Source organism: Schistocerca cancellata, chromosome 7 (genome assembly GCF_023864275.1).
Source record: "Schistocerca cancellata isolate TAMUIC-IGC-003103 chromosome 7, iqSchCanc2.1, whole genome shotgun sequence".
Classification (NCBI taxonomy): domain Eukaryota; kingdom Metazoa; phylum Arthropoda; class Insecta; order Orthoptera; family Acrididae; genus Schistocerca; species Schistocerca cancellata.
Genome location: NC_064632.1, coordinates 334,340,005 through 334,360,379, shown reverse-complemented (window position 1 = coordinate 334,360,379; position 20,375 = coordinate 334,340,005). Strand labels below are relative to the sequence as shown.

Here is a 20,375-nt window from a genome sequence, read left to right as displayed (position 1 = left end):
GCTTTATAATTTAATATGCAGATCGTAATAGTCAGTAAAACCAAATCATCAACGCTGCAAGCAATATTCGTTAGTATCAGTGATTGCACAGCTAATTATTCGGTTGGTACATAAGTTCGCAACATGTACACATAACAGAGACATTAGCCATCAAAAAAGTCACCAAAGAAGACGCAGTAAATATTCCAGAATTCGAATCAAGAACAGATGCTACCATGAGTAACTTAAAAGTGGATATTCTCGGAGTATTGAAGCAACTTAAATCACTTAATAGTCCGCAGCTCGTGGTCTTGCGGTAGCGTTCTCGCTTCCTGCGCACGGGGTCCCGGGTTCGATTCCCGGCGGGGTCAGGGATTTCCTCTGCCTCGTGATGACTGGGTGTTGTGTGTCTCTCATCATCATTTCATCATCACTCGCAAGTCGCCGAAGTGGCGTCAGCTGAAAAGGACTTGCAATACGGCGGCCGAACTTCCCCGCATGGGGCCTACCGGTCAACAATGCCATACGATCATTTCGTTTCAATCACTTAATAGAAACAAGTCTTCCGGTCCAGACGGTATGACGATTAGGTTTCTTTCAGATTATGCTGATGTAATAGCTCCATACTTCATAATCATATACAACCACTCACTGTGCGAAAGATACGTACCCAATATTCAAGAAAAGTAAAGTAGGAGTAATCCACTAAATTACGGGCCCATGTCGTTAACGTCGATATGCAGCAGGAGTTTGGAACATACATTGTGTTCAAACATTATGAGTAACCTCGAAGAGAACGGTCTATTGGCACACAGTCAACACGGATTTAGAAAACATCGTTCTTGTGAAACACAACTAGCTCTCCATATACAAATGAAGTTTTGAGTGCTATTGACAAGGGATTTCAAATTGATTCCGTGTTTCTATATTTACAGAAGGCTTTTGACACTACCACATAAGCGGCTTGTAATGAAATTGCGTGCTTGTGGAATATCGTCTCATTTATTCGACTAGATTTGTGATTTCCTCTCAGATAGGTCACAGTTCGTAGTAACTGATGGCTAGTCATCGAGTGAAACAGAAGTGATACCTGGCGTTCATCAGAGTGGTGTAATAGGCCCTTTGCTGTTCCTTATCTATATAAACGATTTGGGAGACAATCTGAGCAACCGTCTTCGGCTGTTTGCAGATGACGGTGTCGTTTATCGACTAATAAAGTCATCAGAATATCAAAACAAACTGCAAAACGATTTAGAAGAGATACCTCTATGCTGCGAAAAATTGAATATTGACCTTAAACAATGAAAAGTGTGAGGTCATCCACATGATTCCTAAAAGGAATTCGTTAAACTTCGGTTACGTGACAAATAAGTCAAATCTAAAGGCCGTAAATTCAGCTACATGCCAAAGAATTATAGTTACGAACAACTTAAATTGGAAAGAACACACAGAAAATGCTGTGGAGAATGCAAACCAAATACTGCGTTTTATTGGCAGGACGCTTAGAAAATGTAACAGATCTACTAAAGAGACTGCCCACACTACGCTTCTCCGTCCTCTTTTGGACTACTGCTATGCAGTCTGGGATCCCTACCGTATAAGATTAATGGAGTACATCGAGAAGGTTCAAAGAAGAGCAGCACGTTTTGTATTATCCCGAAATAGGGGAGTGAGTGTCACGGAGTTGATGCAGGATTTGGGGTGGAGATCATTAACGTTTTTCGTTGCGGAGGAATCTTCTCACAAAATTACAATTACCAACTTTCTCCTCCGAATGCAAAAATATTTTGTTGATGGCGACCTACATAGGGAACGACGATCATTATAATAAAATAAAGGAAATAAGAGCTAGCACGGAAAGGTATAAGCGTTCATATCTTCCGCGTGCTGTTCGAGATGGAAATAATAGAGAATTATTTTGAAGTTGCTTCGATGAACCCTCTACCGGTCACTTAAGTGTGATTTTCAGAGCACCCATGTAGATGTTTATGTAGATATCCTTCTTCACTATTTACAACAGTCTGCCAACACTGAAGTAACTTTTCGATTCCGTGACTATAAAAATCAGATGCTTTTGAGGTGAAGAACACGTCGAACCAAGTTCAGAGTGCATTTCCATCCGGAAAGGAAGATCCTTAAAGGCTGTTCAATAGAGACCAATAAAGATTAAAATCTGAGGGCGAAAGATCAGGTGAATAAGGAGCGTGTGGAATGACTTCCCAACCCAACTCCTGTATAAGTCTAAAAAAGGGCGGTCGGACGTTATCGTAAAGTACCATAGCTTCACGCACACTTCCTGATAGTTGTTCTCGGATTTCGTCTGCAAGATGTCTCATTTATTGACAATAAATGTCAGCAGTTATAGTTATATGTCAGAGAAGCAATTCATAGAACACCACATCGTCGCTGTTCCACCAGATGCATAACATTGTCTTCTGTGGGTGAGCGCAGCTCATTGTACGGGTAGTTACTGCTTTGTTTGGGCTCAACCACTCCTTTCTTTTCCTTACGTTAGCGTAAAGACACCATTTCATATCACCAGTAACGATAAAGGATAGGAATGGTCAGTGTCGTTCACGATCCAATTAATGATGAGCAAGCACAGATGCAGATTTCTGAACCTATCGTGCAAATGTCGCACGGTGTTGGAATGATCATAATTCATCACATTAGCCAATTCTCACGTACGCTTACGTGGATCATTGTGGATTAATGCGTTTAAGAAATCTTCATCAAATGCCGAATGTCTTCCTCAAAGTGGAAAGTCACTAATGTCAAAAACTTCCTCCATAATACGAGAAAACCATTTTCTTGCCATGCTCTGTCCATGGCAAATGTGTTTGGCTGCACCCACTCCTATCACCCATCTGTTGGAATCAAACAGAAGAATATGTCGGAAATATTCCGATTTCTCCACTTGACACTCTATTTACTAGCGTCCGCAGCCCCACTCACAATTGCCAGATGACAAAATGACAGTATGTAAACTCAAACAGAAGTAGTAAACTGCAAATAAAAATAACAATCGATAAACAAATCCATAGCAGCAGGAATACCAACATGTAAAAGGTAAACGCTATGAACTTATGTACCAAAGTCTTACACTACTGGCCATTAAAATTGCTCCACCGCGAAGATGACGTTCTACATACGCGAAACTTAACCGACGGGAAGCAGATGCTGTGATATGCAAATGATTAGCTTTTCAGAGCATTCGGAGAAGTTTGGCGCCGGTGGCGACACCTACAATGTGCTGACATGAGGAAAGTTTACAACCGATTTCTCTTACACAAACAGCAGTTGACCGGCGTTGCCTGGTGAAACGTTGTTGTGATGCCATGTGTAACGAGGATACATGCGTACCAACACGTTTCCGACTTTGATAAAGGTCGGATTGTAGCCTATCGTGATTGCGGTTTATCGTATTGCGACATTGCTGCTCGCGTTGGTCGAGATCCAATGACTGTTAGCAGAATATGAAATCGGTGGGTTCAAGAGGGTAATACGGAACGCCGCGCTGGATCCCAACGTTCTCGTATCACTAGCAGTGGAGATGACAGGCATCTTATCCGCATGGCCGTAACGGATCGTGCGGCCACGTCGCGATCCCTGAGTCAACAGGTGGGGACGTTTGCAAGACAACAACCAACTGCACGAACAGTTCGACGACGTTTGCAGCAGCATGGACTATCAGCTCGAAGACCATGGCTGCAGTTACCCTTGACGCTGCATCACAGACAGGAGCGCCTGCGATGGTGTACACAATGACGAACCTGGGTGCGCGAATGGCAAAACGTCATTTTTTCGGATGAATCCAGGTTCTGTTTACAGCATTATGATGGTTGCATCCGCGTTTGGCGACATAGCGGTGAACGCATATTAGAAGCGTGTATTCGTCATCGCCATACTGGCGTATCACCCGGCGTGATGGTATGGGGTGCCATTGGTTACACGTCTCGGTCACCTCTTGTTCGCATTGACGGCACTTTGAACAGTGGAAGTTACATTTCAGATGTGTTACGACCCGTGGCTCTACCCTTCATTCGAACCCTGAGAAACCCTACATCTCAGCAGGATAATGCACTACCGCATGTTGCCGGTCCTGTACGGACCTTTCTGGATACAGAAAACGTTCGACTGCTGCCCTGGCCAGCACATTCACCAGATCTCTCACCAATTGAAAACCTTTGGTCGATAGTGGCCGAGCAACTGGCTCGTCACAATACGCCAGTGACTACTCTTGATGAACTGTGGTATCGTGTTGAAGCTGCATGGGCAGCTGTACCTGTACACGCCATCCAAGCTCTGTTTGACTCAATGCCCGGGCGTATCAAGGCGGTTATTACGGCCGGAGGTGGTTGTTCTGGGTACAGATTTCTCAGTATCTATGCACCCAAATTACATGAACCACATGTCAGTTCTAGTATAAATATTTGTCCAATGAATACCCGTTTATCATCTGCATTTCTTCTTAGTATAGCAAATTTAATGGCCGGTAGTGTATATCTACTTCTCCTTCCCTGTTGATTCGGTGAGGGAGTTTCGTTATTTTGGCAGCCCTACAGGGGCTGTTAGCTGTCTTGTGAAAGGGATGTTAACTGGAGTGTCGTTACAGTGTTTGGTGCTGAAAGCCGTTCTCTGTACATGTAGGACAGTCTGCCCTGTATGCGTAACAGGAGTGTCGAAGAGGCTAGGCAGATCTCTATAAAAACTGCATTGTGCGAGAAAGGAAAAGGAATCCTGTTTAGCTGGATAAAAATCTGAAGACCATGTAGAAACGTGATACTTCTTACTGTGGGAGCAGCCACTGAGCTCTGGTGTGTCTTGCTGCAGTGTTTCTACAAATTCTACTAACGGGTTTTCTGATTGGATCTTAGGAATTCTTTCGGGAGAAGCGGCAGGTTCCCGTGTGTATAGTAAGTAGGGCTTTTAATTCGCCATGACTGAAATTCTTGTCATGTAATGGGAGAGATTTTCTGCCCTCTTCCCATTGCCGTAGATACTGATTAAGCATGACAAAGTCTAGAATAATAGAAAACTATTATATTTGTCTATAAAATTATATCATTGGTCATTGAGGTCCACTCCAGTTGGCAGATGTGATTCCGTTTCTGGCAGAACTAGCTAAGTTTCTGAAAGTAAAGTGAGATCGCACTTTGCTTAGGCACGCCACAGACGACACTCCAGGGCTTGAGGCACAGATGCTGGAAGAGATGTCAACTTAGAGCTGAGGACAGAGGCCGAGCCGAACTTACATGTCGGTGTCTTCAACACTCTCACATGCTAGTAGTGGTAAGCATGCGTCGACATTGTAGCCAACGAGACGGACAGGCTCCAAAGTTCGTAGACCTCATTTTCGCAACCACTTAGTAGCACCCATCATGCAATTTGCCAAAACTATTGGTGCTCATTTAAGATTTTATGGGACCGTTTCTTTAAACCACTAACCTTTTTCGCAATCATTGGCCATATTTGTGACAGTTGCATTTTGTTTACATATCTGACCACTCATCGGTGCCAAGGCATTGAAATCACTTATCCACTTATTTGATGTTTATACACATGATTCAGAGAGTAAATCAAGTTGTTTTATATCTCACAGTAAACCAAATCCGAATAGTAGCCACCAGTTTCTTTTCCTTGTTTGATGCCTCCATTCGTTAATATGTCTATGTGAGGTGCGGTACCCACACTTTCATGCTAAACTGGGTCACCTGTAATAAATTAAACTTAATAATACATCCGTTGTGTGACTTCTTTTGTTTTAAATTTTCATGATCTTGTACGAAGCTTCCCTTTTCTGCAAGTCACCGTGGATCGGATCTGTAGCTCTTAGGGTTACGCTAAACAGTTCAACCGCCTCCTCAGAGAGGAGCAGCTCACCATAACGTCGTTGTAATGGTCTTCCGTTGCATTCAGTGAACCTACACATGGGGCGCATATTGACCAGCTCTTCCTCAGTATAACTTCCTCAGTATTGTTGTGTAAGACTGTTAAGATGCGACTAATACTGCCGGAGAGAAAAGAAGATAAATTGAAGATTCAGGGCGCAGAGTGAAGTGGGCTTTACTGATTGTCAACGGCAAACACCGTGAGTGAATGAAATTAGTATTTTACACTGTTGTGCTGACTCTTTCACTGTAATGTACACAGGAAAATAATTGAGGGTAACGAATCAAACGAAATACAATTACTCTGTAACGAGCCACCAGAGACCACCGTTACCTTGCATCAAAATACTCAGAAAATATCCCTGGACAACCAACGAACATTTGTAGTGGGGTTTGGTCTCACCATGTATACAGACATTTTTTTACTTAGCACTCGGTCTTCAGGACACAAGTGGCCCATCGGGACCATCCGACCGCCGTATCATCCTCTACTGAGGATGCGGATAGGAGGGTCGTGTGGTCAGCACACCGCTCTCACGGTCGTTATGATGGTTTTCTTTGAGAGGAGCCGCTACTATTCGGTCGAGTAGCTCCGCAATTGGCATCACGAGGCTGACTGAACCTCGAAAAACAGCAACAGCACATGGCGGCTCGGATGGTCACCCATCCAAATGCCGGCCACGCCCGACAGCGCTTAACTTCGGTGGTCTGACGGGTACCGGTGAATCCACTGCGGCAAGGCCGTTGCCTTTTTTTACTTAGAGTCCAGTTTTATAAGGATGGGGCATTATAGCAGGAACAGTACTGGCAATCACTTGAAGTATTTTAGGAACAACTAATAAAACTTTAATAAGTATAACCGGATAGGTATTAGAGATTGCATCCACCTGGAATACAAGGCCAGCCTGTTAAATAAAGCGCAGCCTCATTCCATATTTTACTAGTGTTCCATAATTTTTTGTTTATTCTTGCTAATATTTTAATTCGTCATTTAGAAACCAGCGTCACACTGTTTATTGATTTTTCATCACCCAGCACGGCACACACAACATACGAACACTACATCCATTACGTTTTATACTATAAAAGGCTAGTGCTACACTCTTCATCTATTTTTCAACACCATTCATTGCACACACTGTAGATAAACAGTCAGCTGCCATCGACACCATGATCATATACTTCGGTGTTAGAAACTGCCGGCAGCGGTGGCCGAGTGGTTCTAGGCGCTTCAGTCCGGAACCACGCTGGTGCTACGGTTGCAGGTTCGAACCCTGCCTCGGGCACGGATGTGTGTGATGTCCTTAGGTTAGTTAGGTTTAAGTAGTTCTAAGTTCTAGGGGACTGATGACCTCAGATGTTAAGTCTCATAGTGCTCAGTGCCATTTGAACCATTTTTTTTTTTTTTTTTTTTTTGTTAGGAACTCAAGGTTACTCGGTGTTTCGTTCGAAGTCAGATGTGGACAGAAAACGTTATCACTTCCACTCATACATTCCCAATTAGCTATAAATGTTGCAGTGCACGTGAGATTAACGTATAGATTTTGCTAAGATCGGTGGGACCTTTACGTTTGAAGGTTGTCCACCGAGACAGTTACTTCGTGTTTGTGCAATCACCAACAGTGTGTAATTTGGAATATATATTTGTTTTTCTTTTCTCCGACATCAGTATCTTCTCAACCAGTCAGATATAGGGAGATTCATGGTATACAAAGAAATAATGAAACAAACAAAACTAACTTCTGATATACATTTAAGTACGCAGCTGATAATATCTATTATTCCATTATCGTGAGTATGACGAAAGAGTAAAATAATTATTTGGACCTATAAAGTGCTTTCAATCCCAGCACTGACAGTAATCTAAACTGCTAAGCTGATCCAATTTGTAAATCCATTTCCTTAAGTGTGTTACTGATTTCTTCCAAAAACCCCGTACTGCAATTGTACGAGTATTATTTGAATAAATCAGTAAATGTAGACCAACATTATAGTAACACGATTTTTCAACCAAATTATTTTTAGAACGTATCACTTTATTCTGAAATAAATCTTTTCCATAGCGAGAGAACTTGTCAACTGAATGTGAAACTCGTATAGATCTGTTTTAAAAGTGTGATGTTTCTCCTTATTTTCAGCTATAAATAAACTGCTCCCTGGGAGTCGCTTGAATTTATGGCGACCATACACGAATTGGCTTACGCCTGGCATAAGTAACCAGCTGTATGGATATAGCGACACGGGAGTTTAATAGGTGCAGTTATGCATACTTCTTAATCTGATTATGCTTCCTGGAGGCAAACAACAAAGGAAGAGAACTTTTTTATTACAAGGAGGTAAAACTGTATTGGCAGCAAGGTTACAATTTCAGCAGCAGTGTGTACACATTAACGATGGTCGTTACATACGTCTTCCAGACCTTCCTGAGGCAAATGCCTAGTCCGAGCTTGTGAAACAGCTTATGACCTCGTTATCCACGGTACGTTAAACTCTAACCTTCCTTCCTTCCTTCCATATGCTAACATCAGCTGTCAAGTCCGTTATGAACTCATTAATCGAAACTGAATTCTTGACTTTGCATTCTATTTTAATTAAAATACTGGCTTCAGTGTATTCGCCTTATCGATGTAGGAGTTTGTGGCGCAAAGAAAGCCCTTTTCACAGAGCTCCTCTTTACGGGCTATTCAATTCGCGAAGTCCTTGTGGTTCTGCTCTGAATCGGGCTCCCAGGAGTTCTGTAGCTATTCACAACCAAATGTAATGACTCTATAGGTACCATTGTCAAATAGGCAATTGCGTAATCCAATTTTCCAGTGTATCCTACATCTTTGTTAGTTTTTTACTCGCAAAGGCGTGAGAACTGACCATCTGTGGTGCACTGCTCTTACACCAAGGGACGACCGTTGTTTATCCCTGCTGACCTTTTCAAATGCGCCTTTAACAAAAGTGAGTGTATTTTATGTCTGTTGTTTGATTTGGCTATAGTATACTAATAGCGATCCGCCCGGGCTTTGCAAAGGGCAGCACTAAGTGTCTATGGTCATATTACTGACGAAGCGGTAGTAAATTATGTACACAAATCTTCCTTGTGAATCAGCCTGTTTATTAGCGGAAACGTATAAAAAAGCCTAAGGTATTTCCTGAGAAACACGGACACCAAAATGCAGCGGGTACATTAATTTATAATATGTATATAATAGGTTGGTGCATAAGTTGGCCGGCCGAAGTGGCCGTGCGGTTAAAGGCGCTGCAGTCTGGAACCGCAAGACCGCTACGGTCGCAGGTTAGAATCCTGCCTCGGGCATGGATGTTTGTGATGTCCTTAGGTTAGTTAGGTTTAACTAGTTCTAAGTTCTAGGGGACTAATGACCTCAGCAGTTGAGTCCCATAGTGCTCAGAGCCATTTGAACCATTTGCATAAGTTGGTAGCGTTTTTGTTTTGAATGTTATTATTTCAGTTGCTATGGATTTATTTATCTATTGACATTTTTTATTTGTACTTTACTGCTCTGTTTCCGCTGACATATTGTAATTTTGCCATTTGAAGATAATGAGTGGAGCTGTGGACGCTGGAAAATGGAGTGCATGATGGAGAAATCTGAATATTTACGACTGTATGAATACTTGCTCTGTGTATTGGGAAAATGTCATTGGTCAGAACATAGCAAGAAAATTGTTTTCTCGTCTTAAGGAGGATCATTTTGACGTTAGCGGACACCACATTCAGTAAGATCTTGGGGGTTTGATGAAGATCGTTTAAAGACATTAATCAACGACTTTCTACTCGAGAATTGGCAAATGTAATGAACTGTGATCATTCCACTATCGTGGGACATTTAGATGCAAAGAGAGTGGTTCAAAAATCGAGTGTGTGGGTACCACATGTTCTAACCCAAAATCACAAATAATCAGCGGTTGGTCGTATGTACACCTCTGCTTCCTCTCCTGTATAATTACTGGTGACGAAACATGGCGTCTTTATGGTAACATAAGGAAAAGAAAGGAGGATTGAGTACAAAAAAAGCAACAACTGGCCTTACAAAGACCTGCTCGCATCCACAAAATACACTACCGGCCATTAAAAATGCTACTCCAAGAAGAAATACAGATGATAAACGGGTATTCATTGGAAAAATATATTATACTAGAACTGACATGTGATTACATTTTCATGCAATTTGGGTGCATACACCCTGAGAAATCAGTACCCAGAACAACCACCTCTTGCCGTAATAACGGCCTTGATACGCCTGAGCATTGAGTCAAACAGAGCTTGGATGGCGTGCACACGTACAGCTGCCCATGCAGCTTCAACAGGATACAACAGTTAATCAAGATTCGTGGCTGGCGTATTGTGATGAGCCAGTTGCACGGCCACCATTGACCAGATGTTTTCAATTGCTGAGAGATCTGGAGAATGTGCTGGCCAGGGCAGCAGTCGAACAGTTTCTGTATCCAGAAAGGCTCGTACAGAACCTGCAACATGCGGTCGTGCGTACATTATCCTGCTAAAATGTAGGGTATCGCAAGAATCGAATGAAGGGTAGAGCCACGGGTCGTAACACATCTGAAATGTAACGTCCACAGTTCAAAGTTCCGTCAATGCGAACAAGAGTTGATCGAGACGTGTAACCAACGGAACCCCATACCATCACGCCGGTGATACGCCAGTATGACCATGACGAAAACATGCTTCCAATGTGCGTTCACCACGATGTCGCTAAACACGGATGCGACTATCATGACGATGTAAACAGAACTTGGACTCATCCGAAAAAATGACGTTTTGGCATTCGTGCAACCAGGTTCGTCGTTGAGTACACCATCGCAGGCGCAGCGTCAAGGGTACAAGGGTACCTGCAGCCATGGTCTCCGAGCTGATAGTCCATGAAGCTGCAAACGTCGTCGAACTGTTCGTGCAGATGGTTGTTGTCTTGCAAACGTCCTCATCTGCGACTGAGCGATCGAGACGTGGCTGCACGATCCGCTACAGCCATGTGGATAAGATGCCTCTCATCTCAACTGCTGCCGGCCGCGGTGGTCTAGCAGTTCTAAGCTCTTAGTCGGGAACCGCGCGACTGCTACGGTCGCAGGTTCGAATCCTGCCTCGGGCATGGATGTGTGTGATGTCCTTAGGTTAGTTAGGTTTAAGTAGTTCTAAGTTCTAGGGGACTGATGACCACAGATGTTAAGTCCCATAGTGCTCAGAGCCATTTGAACCATCTCGACTGCTAGTGATACGAGGCCGTTGCGTTCCACCACGGCGATCCGTATTACCCTCCTGAACCCACCGATTCCATATTCTGCTAACAGTCATTGGATCTCGACCAACGCGAGCAGAAATGTCGCGATACGATAAACCGCAATTGCGATAGGCTACAATCCGACCTTTATCAAAGTCGGAAATGTGATTGTACGCATTTCTCCTTGTTACATGAGGCATCACAACAACGTTTCACCAGGCAACGCCGGTCAACTGCTGTTTGTGTATGAGAAATCAGTTGGAAACTTTCCTCATGTCAGCACGTTGTAGGTGTCGCCACCGGCGCCAAGCTTGTGTAAATGCTCTGAAAAGCTAATCATCTGTATACCACATCATTTTCTCCCTGTCGGTTAAATTTCGCGTCTGTAACACGTCAATTTCGTGGTGTAGCAATTTTAATGGCAAGTAGTGTATAATGTCATGCGTTTGATGGAACAGCGACGGTGTTTTGTTCTACTAACTGCTTACTCAGGGTGTAACAACCACTGCTAATAGATATTGTCAACGACTCAGACGTCTTACAGACGCAATCCAAGAACAACAGCATGGAAGACTGCGCGTAGCGATGCTAGTTCATGATAACACTCGCCCGCCTTCTGGTAGACTGACCAAAACACTATACAGGAGTTGGATTGGGATGTCATGGCGAATCAACATTATTCACCTGATTTTGCGCCCTCGGATTTACGCCTTTCCAGTCTATATCGAACAACCTTCATGCAACTTCATTTCCGGATGAAAATGCTCTCCCAACATGGCTCGGCAAGTTCGCCTCACATCAACGTGATTTCAGTGGTCGCCAATTCGAGAAGTTACTCTAGCGTTGGCAGACGATTGTAAACAGTGAAGGAGAATATACAGGATGAATCACCAAAAAGTTGCACCACAAATATTGCGGAAATCGGAAGCGCTAATGGTGCGCGGTTTTCACAGAATGGATTGATAGCGAATCGTATTGTTATCCAATCAACACATTGTAGTAATACTTAGTAAATGTGTTTTTTCTTCCAACGTACACTTTTGTAAATGGTACAATGTCATTGGTGTTTTGTACAGGATTCTAGGGCGAGGTTTTTTTACGAGATATCGTGTTCTGAGATGTTCCCACAGCGACAATTGCACAATACTTGCGGTAGCACACTCTACAGAACAACACAAGTTTATACATTAGTTATGTTGTTTCCGAGCGGTAACGAGACAACTAACCATAACAGGTTGTGTTCAAAATGACCGCCGGCAGCGGCAACAGACTCTTCCATTCTGGTATGGAATGACTAATGCACACACGCTATCATCTGCGTAGATGACCGAGTAGGCTGCAGTAATACATCGCTGCACATCATCGGGTGTAGTTGATATGTCCTTGTAGACAGCGTCTTTCAGCTTTCCTCGCAGAAAAGAGGCTACATGCGTCAAAGCCTGGGAACGGGCCGCCTAACGTACAGGTCCTCTGCGTTAAATTCAACGATTTCGGAAACAATTTGTGCAGACATGCTGTAGTAATTCGTGCACTATGGGCTGGACAGTCATTATGTAGGTAGTACAGGTTCCTCCTAGTCATCAAAGGCGTGTCTTCTAGCGTGTATGGAAGATGCTCTGTTAGGAAGTTGCGTTATTTGTTCAGTGTACCGTCTATGAAGAACGGATGTATGAGCTGATGGTTCTCTATCTCACACCGCACGCTTACACTCCATGGACGCTGATGTTCCACCTGACGAAGCTAACAGGGATTATCGGCAGAACAATAGCGCAATTTTCGGCGGTTTACCTGGCCGTGATTGGTAAATACGGCTTCATCACTAAACAAGATACAGTAGTCATCTGGAGTATTCTGTCTCAATGCCCATGTACGTAAGTGGACATAGTACTCATAATCTTTTCCACACAGCTCTTGGTGGACAGAGATGTGATAGGGATGGAAACTATGCCGATAGAGAATGCGTAGGACACGGCTGATTCACGCCGCCACCTCGTGCGATATACGGGAGCTGTTGTGCGGTTCAATTAACAGGAGCAAAAATATTATTTTACCCCTTTTCTGTCGTCACTCGTTTCCTTCTGTTCCGTTGTCTAGGCGTTACACTGCCATTTGCACGTAAGTGGCTGAAGAGACTGATAAATAATTGACGAGATGGTTGACGGCTATTAGGATATCTTTTTATTTATTTATTTATTGTTCCGTAGGACCAAATTAAGGAGAAGTCTCCATGGTCATGGAACTATTCAATACATGAAATTATAACACGATAGCAGAAACAGATGAAATGAAATATAAGACCCGTATTCAGGCGACAATTCGTAAGTTTAAATAAAGAAAATCAACAATGTAACACTGGATTTTGCTTAATTTTTCAGCCCTTCCAGGAGCTCCTCGCCAGAACAGATGGAGTGTGCCATGAGGAAACTCTACAGTTTAGACTTAAAAGTGTTTGGCTACTGCTAAGATTTTTGAGTTCTTGTGATAGCTTATTGAAAATGGATGCAGCAGAATAGTGCACTCCTTTCTGCACAAGAGTCAAGGAAGTGCATTCCACATGCAGATTTGATTTCTGCCTAGTATTAACTGATTGAAAGCTGCTAACTCTTGGGAATAAGCTAATATTGCTAACAACAAACTACATTAAAGAAAATATATACTGCGAGGGCAATGTCAGAATTCCCAGACTATTGAATAGGGGTCGACAAGAGGTTTTCGAACTTACACCACATATAGCTCGAACAGCCCGTTTTTGAGCCAAAAATACCCTTTTTAAATCAGAAGAATTACCCCAAAAAATAATACCATATGACATAAGCGTATGAAAATATGCGAAGTACACTACTTTTCATGTTGAATTGTCACTTATTTCAGATACTGTTCTAATGGTAAATAAAGCAGCATTTAGTTTCTTAACAAGATCCTGAACATGGGCTTTCCACAACAGTTTACTATCTATCCGAACTCCTAGGAACTTGAACTGTTCCGTCTCGCTTATAATATGCCCATTCCATCTGATCAAAAAATCGGTTCTTGCTGAATTGTGAGTTAGAAACTGTAAAAACTGAGTCTTGCTGGGATTTATCATCAAATTATTTTCCACAAGCCACGAACTTATATCATGATCTACATTACTTCATACTGTTTCAATATTACACACTACCAAGCTGGTGTCATCAGCAAACAGAAAAATTTTTGAATCACCTGTAATACTAGAAGGCATATCATTCATATAAATAAGAAACAGCAGTGGCCCCAGCACCGACCCTTGGGGAACGCCCCACTTAACAGTGCCCCATTGGGACTGAACATCACTGCCACTTTCAATATTGCGGAGAATGACCTTCTGCTTTCTGTCCTTAAAGTAAGAGGCGAACCAATTGTAAGGTACTCCCCTTACTCCATAATGGTCCAATTTCTACAGTAATATTTTGTGGTCAACACAGTCAAAAGCCGTCGTTAAATCAAAGAAAACACCTAGCGTTCGCAACCTTTTATTTAATACGTCCAAAACCTCACAGAGAAAAGAGAATATAGCATTTTCAGTTGTTAAACCATTTCTAAAACCAAACTGTACATTTGACAGCAAATTATGTGAATTTAAATGCTCCAGTAACCTTGTATATACAACCTTCTCGATGACTTTAGCAAACACCGATGGCATAGAAATAGGTCTATAATTGTCAACATTATCCCTGTCTCCCTTTTTATAAAGTGCCTTCACTACCGAGTATCTTAATCGGTCAGGAAACCGACCACTCCTAAAGGAAAAGTTACAGATATGGCTAAGTATTGGGCTAACATACATTGAACAGTATTCTGCTAGATACCCCGTCATATCCATGACAGGTCTTGGTCTTTAGTGCGGGGTTCAAATGGCCCTGAGCACTATGGGACTTAACTGCTGAGGTCATCAGTCCCCTAGAACTTAGAACTACTTAAACCTAACTAACCTAAGGACATCACACACATCCATGCCCGAGGCAGGATTCGAACCTGCGACCCTAGCGGTCGCGCGGTTCCAGACTGTAGCGCCTAGAACCGCTCGGCCACTCCGGCTGGCGTGGTCTTTAGTGATTTAATTATTAACTCAATCTCCCTCTTGTCAGTATCATGGAGGAGCATTTCAGGTAACAGTCTCGGAACACTTTTTTCTACAAGCGCTTTATGATTCCCTGTTGGGACTAGGTTTCTATTTAGTTCGCCTGCTATATTCAGAATGTTATTATTAAATACTGTACGTATATGCGACTTATCAGTAACACTGACATTCCCACTACGCACTGATTCTATATCCTCGACCTGTCTCTGCAGACCAGCCACTTCCTTTACGACTGACCATATGGTTTTAATTTTATTCTGAGACTTAGCTATTCTATCTGCATACCACATACTTTTTGCCTTCCTAGTAACTTTTTTAAGCACCTTACAATACTGTTTTTAATGTGCTGCTGCATTTAGATTATGACTGTTTCTAACGTTTTGATATAATTGCCACTTTGTTCTACAGGATATTCTTATCCCTCTAGTCAGCCACCCAGGCTGCCTGATTGTGCTAGTGACCTGTTTTGAACGTTCTAACGGAAAGCAACTTTCAAAGAGCACGAGAAAAGTCTTGGAGAAAGCACTATAAAAATATTGCACCTCTTGTTCCTTGATAAGGTTTACAAAGGTCTCTACAGCAACTGTATTAGCTTTCCTAAGAAGTTGATAACTATATTTAACATGTGTTGCAGCAGAAAAATCTTTTAGAGTTAAAACTTGTGCATCATGATCTGGAAGGCCATTCATCTTTTTGCTAACAGAATGCCCTTTTAGTAATGAGGAATGACCAAAATGTTGTCTATGGTTGTTTTACTGTTCCCTTGCTCTTTCGTTGGAAAGAATACGGTTTGCATAAGATTATATCAATTAAGGAGGTCTACCAGCATCCTTTTCCTTGCACAATCACTTATACAATTAATATTGAAGTCACCACATATAACTAACTTTTTGTGTTTCCTATAAAGTGAACCAAGAACATCCTCTAGCTTTAGCAAAATTGTTGTGAAATCGGAGTCTGGAGATCTATAAATAACAACAGTTAGAAGTTTAACTCCACTAAATTTAACCAAACCTCCACAACATTCAAACACCTTTTCAATGCAGTACTTTGAAACATCAACTGACTCAAACGGGATACCGTTTTTCACATACATGGCTACTCCCCCACACCGCAAATAGCTCCTAGAAAAGCTGCCAGCCAACCTGTATCCTGGTAAAGGAAGCCTCTGAATTATCTCCTTATTTAAGAAGTGTTCAGATATACCAATAATTTCAGAGTCAACATCTATAAGCAGTTCACTAACTTTATCTGTAATACCTTGTACATTTTGATGAAATATACTAGTTCCCTCATTACTCGGATACCTAAGATTAGTCGAAAGTGGTTTCTTTGTTAGAGAGACTTCCCTTAAGCAGGAATACCTATCAGCTGACTTCAATCTAAAAAAGGTGCAGCTCTAACACCCGCTAGTACAGGAGTTTTCCCATGAGTCTCAATGTTTGCCGCATACACAGTACAAAAATTTATTTCATTCCTCCTACACTCTTCTACACCATGAACAGCGGCCTTAGACTGTTTGCCGATGATACTGTAGTCTGTAGGAAAGCAGTATCATACGAAAGTTGTGAACAAATCAGTGAGGATTTGCAGAAAATAAATGCGTGGTGTATTGATTGGCAATTATCTCTCAATATTAGTAAGTGTAACCTACTCCATATAACAAGGCGAAAATCCCCACTAATGTATGAGTACAAAATAAATGATCAGTCTTTGGAAACGGTAACATCCGTCAAGTATCTGGGTGTGACTATTCGAAATGATCTCAAATGGAATGATCAGATTACACAAGTAACGGGTAAGGTGAACTCTAGATTGCGGTTTATTGGTAGAATCCTGAAACGAAGCATTCCTTCAACAAATGAAATAGCTTACAATACATTAGTTCGTCCAGTCTTAGAGTGTTGTTCGTCTGTATGGGACCCTTAACAGATGGGTCTGATTCAAGAAATTGAGATGGTCCAAGTGCGGAAAGATTCGTGACTGGTACATTTAGCCATCGCGAGAGCGTTACAAATCTCATAGAAAGTTTGAAGTTGGACACACTTGCAGATAGACGACGCGAAATCCAATCATCACCGAGGATATAGAGCATATACACTCCTGGAAATGGAAAAAAGAACACATTGACACCGGTGTGTCAGACCCACCATACTTGCTCCGGACACTGCGAGAGGGCTGTACAAGCAATGATCACACGCACGGCACAGCGGACACACCAGGAACCGCGGTGTTGGCCGTCGAATGGCGCTAGCTGCGCAGCATTTGTGCACCGCCGCCGTCAGTGTCAGCCAGTTTGCCTTGGCATACGGAGCTCCATCGCAGTCTTTAACACTGGTAGCATGCCGCGACAGCGTGGACGTGAACCGTATGTGCAGTTGACGGACTTTGAGCGAGGGCGTATAGTGGGCATGCGGGAGGCCGGGTGGACGTACCGCCAAATTGCTCAACACGTGGGGCGTGAGGTCTCCACAGTACATCGATGTTGTCGCCAGTGGTCGGCGGAAGGTGCACGTGCCCGTCGACCTGGGACCGGACCGCAGCGACGCACGGATGCACGCCAAGACCGTAGGATCCTACGCAGTGCCGTAGGGGACCGCACCGCCACTTCCCAGCAAATTAGGGACACTGTTGCTCCTGGGGTATCGGCGAGGACCATTCGCAACCGTCTCCATGAAGCTGGGCTACGGTCCCGCACACCGTTAGGCCGTTTTCCGCTCACGCCCCAACATCGTGCAGCCCGCCTCCAGTGGTGTCGCGACAGGCGTGAATGGAGGGACGAATGGAGACGTGTCGTCTTCAGCGATGAGAGTCGCTTCTGCCTTGGTGCCAATGATGGTCGTATGCGTGTTTGGCGCCGTGCAGGTGAGCGCCACAATCAGGACTGCATACGACCGAGGCACACAGGGCCACACCCGGCATCATGGTGTGGGGAGCGATCTCCTACACTGGCAGTACACCACTGGTGATCGTCGAGGGGACACTGAATAGTGCACGGTACATCCAAACCGTCATCGAACCATCGTTCTACCATTCCTAGACCGGCAAGGGAACTTGCTGTTCCAACAGGACAATGCACGTCCGCATGTATCCCGTGCCACCCAACGTGCTCTAGAAGGTGTAAGTCAACTACCCTGGCCAGCAAGATCTCCGGATCTGTCCCCCATTGAGCATGTTTGGGACTGGATGAAGCGGCGTCTTACGCGGTCTGCATGTCCAGCACGAACGCTGGTCCAACTGAGGCGCCAGGTGGAAATGGCATGGCAAGCCGTTCCACAGGACTACATCCAGCATCTCTACGATCGTCCCCATGGGTGAATAGCAGCCTGCATTGCTGCGAAAGGTGGATATACACTGTACTAGTGCCGACATTGTGCATGCTCTGTTGCCTGTGTCTATGTGCCTGTGGTTCTGTCAGTGTGATCATGTGATGTATCTGACCCCAGGAATGTGTCAATAAAGTTTCCCCTTCCTGGGACAATGAATTCACGGTGTTCTTATTTCAATTTCCAGGAGTGTATTATTACCACCAACTTTCAAATCGCGTAATGATCATCATTCAAAGATAAGGAAAATAAGAGCTCGTACTGAGGCGTTGAGACAGTCGCTTTTCCCTCGCGCGATCCGCGGGTGGAACAGAGGGGGGGGGGGGGGGGGGCGCAAATTGTGCCCTCCGCCACACACCGCTTGGTGGCTAGCGGAGTATATATGTAGATGTAGATGAACATGTCAGCTCTCTCCGTATTGGTAACCCTATCGTCCACTCACGACTTACTGCTCGGACTATTACACACTATCTGACTAGCAAAGAGCAATGCACTCAAGGAATACACAAACTCACTGCAGGCAAAGATAACGGCATCCTAACTACCAACTACACAGGTTGAGTTGTACAGCCAAGTGTTCGAGTGGAACCTTTTCAAAATACGACATCGCGTAAACAACTCACCCTAGTATCCTGCAAGAAACACCACTGACATTCTAATTTATCCTTATTTTAGTTTCTTTTGTCCATAGGCATTGACCTATTTCAAAAATGTACGTTCGCACAAAAAATACACTTTATAAGTATTATTAAAATCTGTTTATTGACTAACAGTACGAGCCCCTGACAACCAATCAATTCTATGAAAACTACACACCAATAGCCCTTTCCATTTCCGCTATATCTGCAGCTCAAGGTTTCGTGATACACCCTGTAAAATGTAACTGTTGTGTTTATTGAACCTCTTATTTAACGCTACGATATTATGCACCAACCTAGTATATGTACAGATAATTACGTACAGATTCAGACCACGACTCGCTGCTCTTTGGAACTGCGGTGGCTGTGTACTGATTTTCCTGCCAGATGTCGCCTCCTCTGCAGGTGACCAGATCATGACTCCCATCGGTGCCGCAATCATATCACTCCAAACGCTAAATAAATATTTACCAGATAACAATAAATATATTACACGATCATGACTACCTGGAGGCATTAAATTACACCACTGGCCATTAAAATTGCTACACCACGAAGACGACGTGCTACAGACGCGAAATTTAACCGACAGGAAGAAGATGCTGTGGCGACACCTAAAACGTGCTGACATGAGAAAAGTTTCCAACCGATTTCTCATACACAAACAGCAGTTTACCGGCGTTGCCTGGTGAAACGTTGTTGTGATGCCTCGTGTAAGGAGGAGAGATGCGTACCATCACGTTTCCGACTTTGATAAAGGTCGGATTGTAGCCTATCACGATTGTGGTTTATCGTATCGCGACATTGCTGCTCGCATTGGTCGAAATCCAAAAACTGTTAGCAGAATGTGGAATCGGTGGGTTCAGGAGGGTAATACGGAACGCCGTGCTGGATCCCAACGGCCTCGTATCACTAGCAGTCGAGATGACAGACATCTTATCCACATGGCTGTAATGGATCGTGCAGCGACGTCTCGATCCCAGAATAAACAAATGGGGACGTTTGCAAGACAACAACCATCTTCACGAACAGTTCGACGACGTTTGCAGCAACACGGTCTATCAGCTCGACGCTGCATCACAGACAGGAGCGCCTGCGGTGGTGTACTCATCGACGAACCTGGGTGCACGAATGGCAAAAAGTCATTTTTTTCCGATGAATACAGGTTCTGTTTACAGCATCATGATGGTCGCATCCGC

The 20,375-nt window shown here is 43.6% G+C and overlaps 1 protein-coding gene and 1 pseudogene across 2 annotated transcripts in view; one reads left to right on the top strand and one right to left on the bottom strand.

Moving 5' to 3' along the window:
* Positions 1-20,375, top strand: part of LOC126091972 (inactive dipeptidyl peptidase 10-like) — a 1,178,675-nt gene that overhangs the window by 146,057 nt on the left and 1,012,243 nt on the right. The window lies entirely within an intron of this gene.
* On the bottom strand, positions 6,502-6,619 carry LOC126093792 (5S ribosomal RNA; annotated as a pseudogene).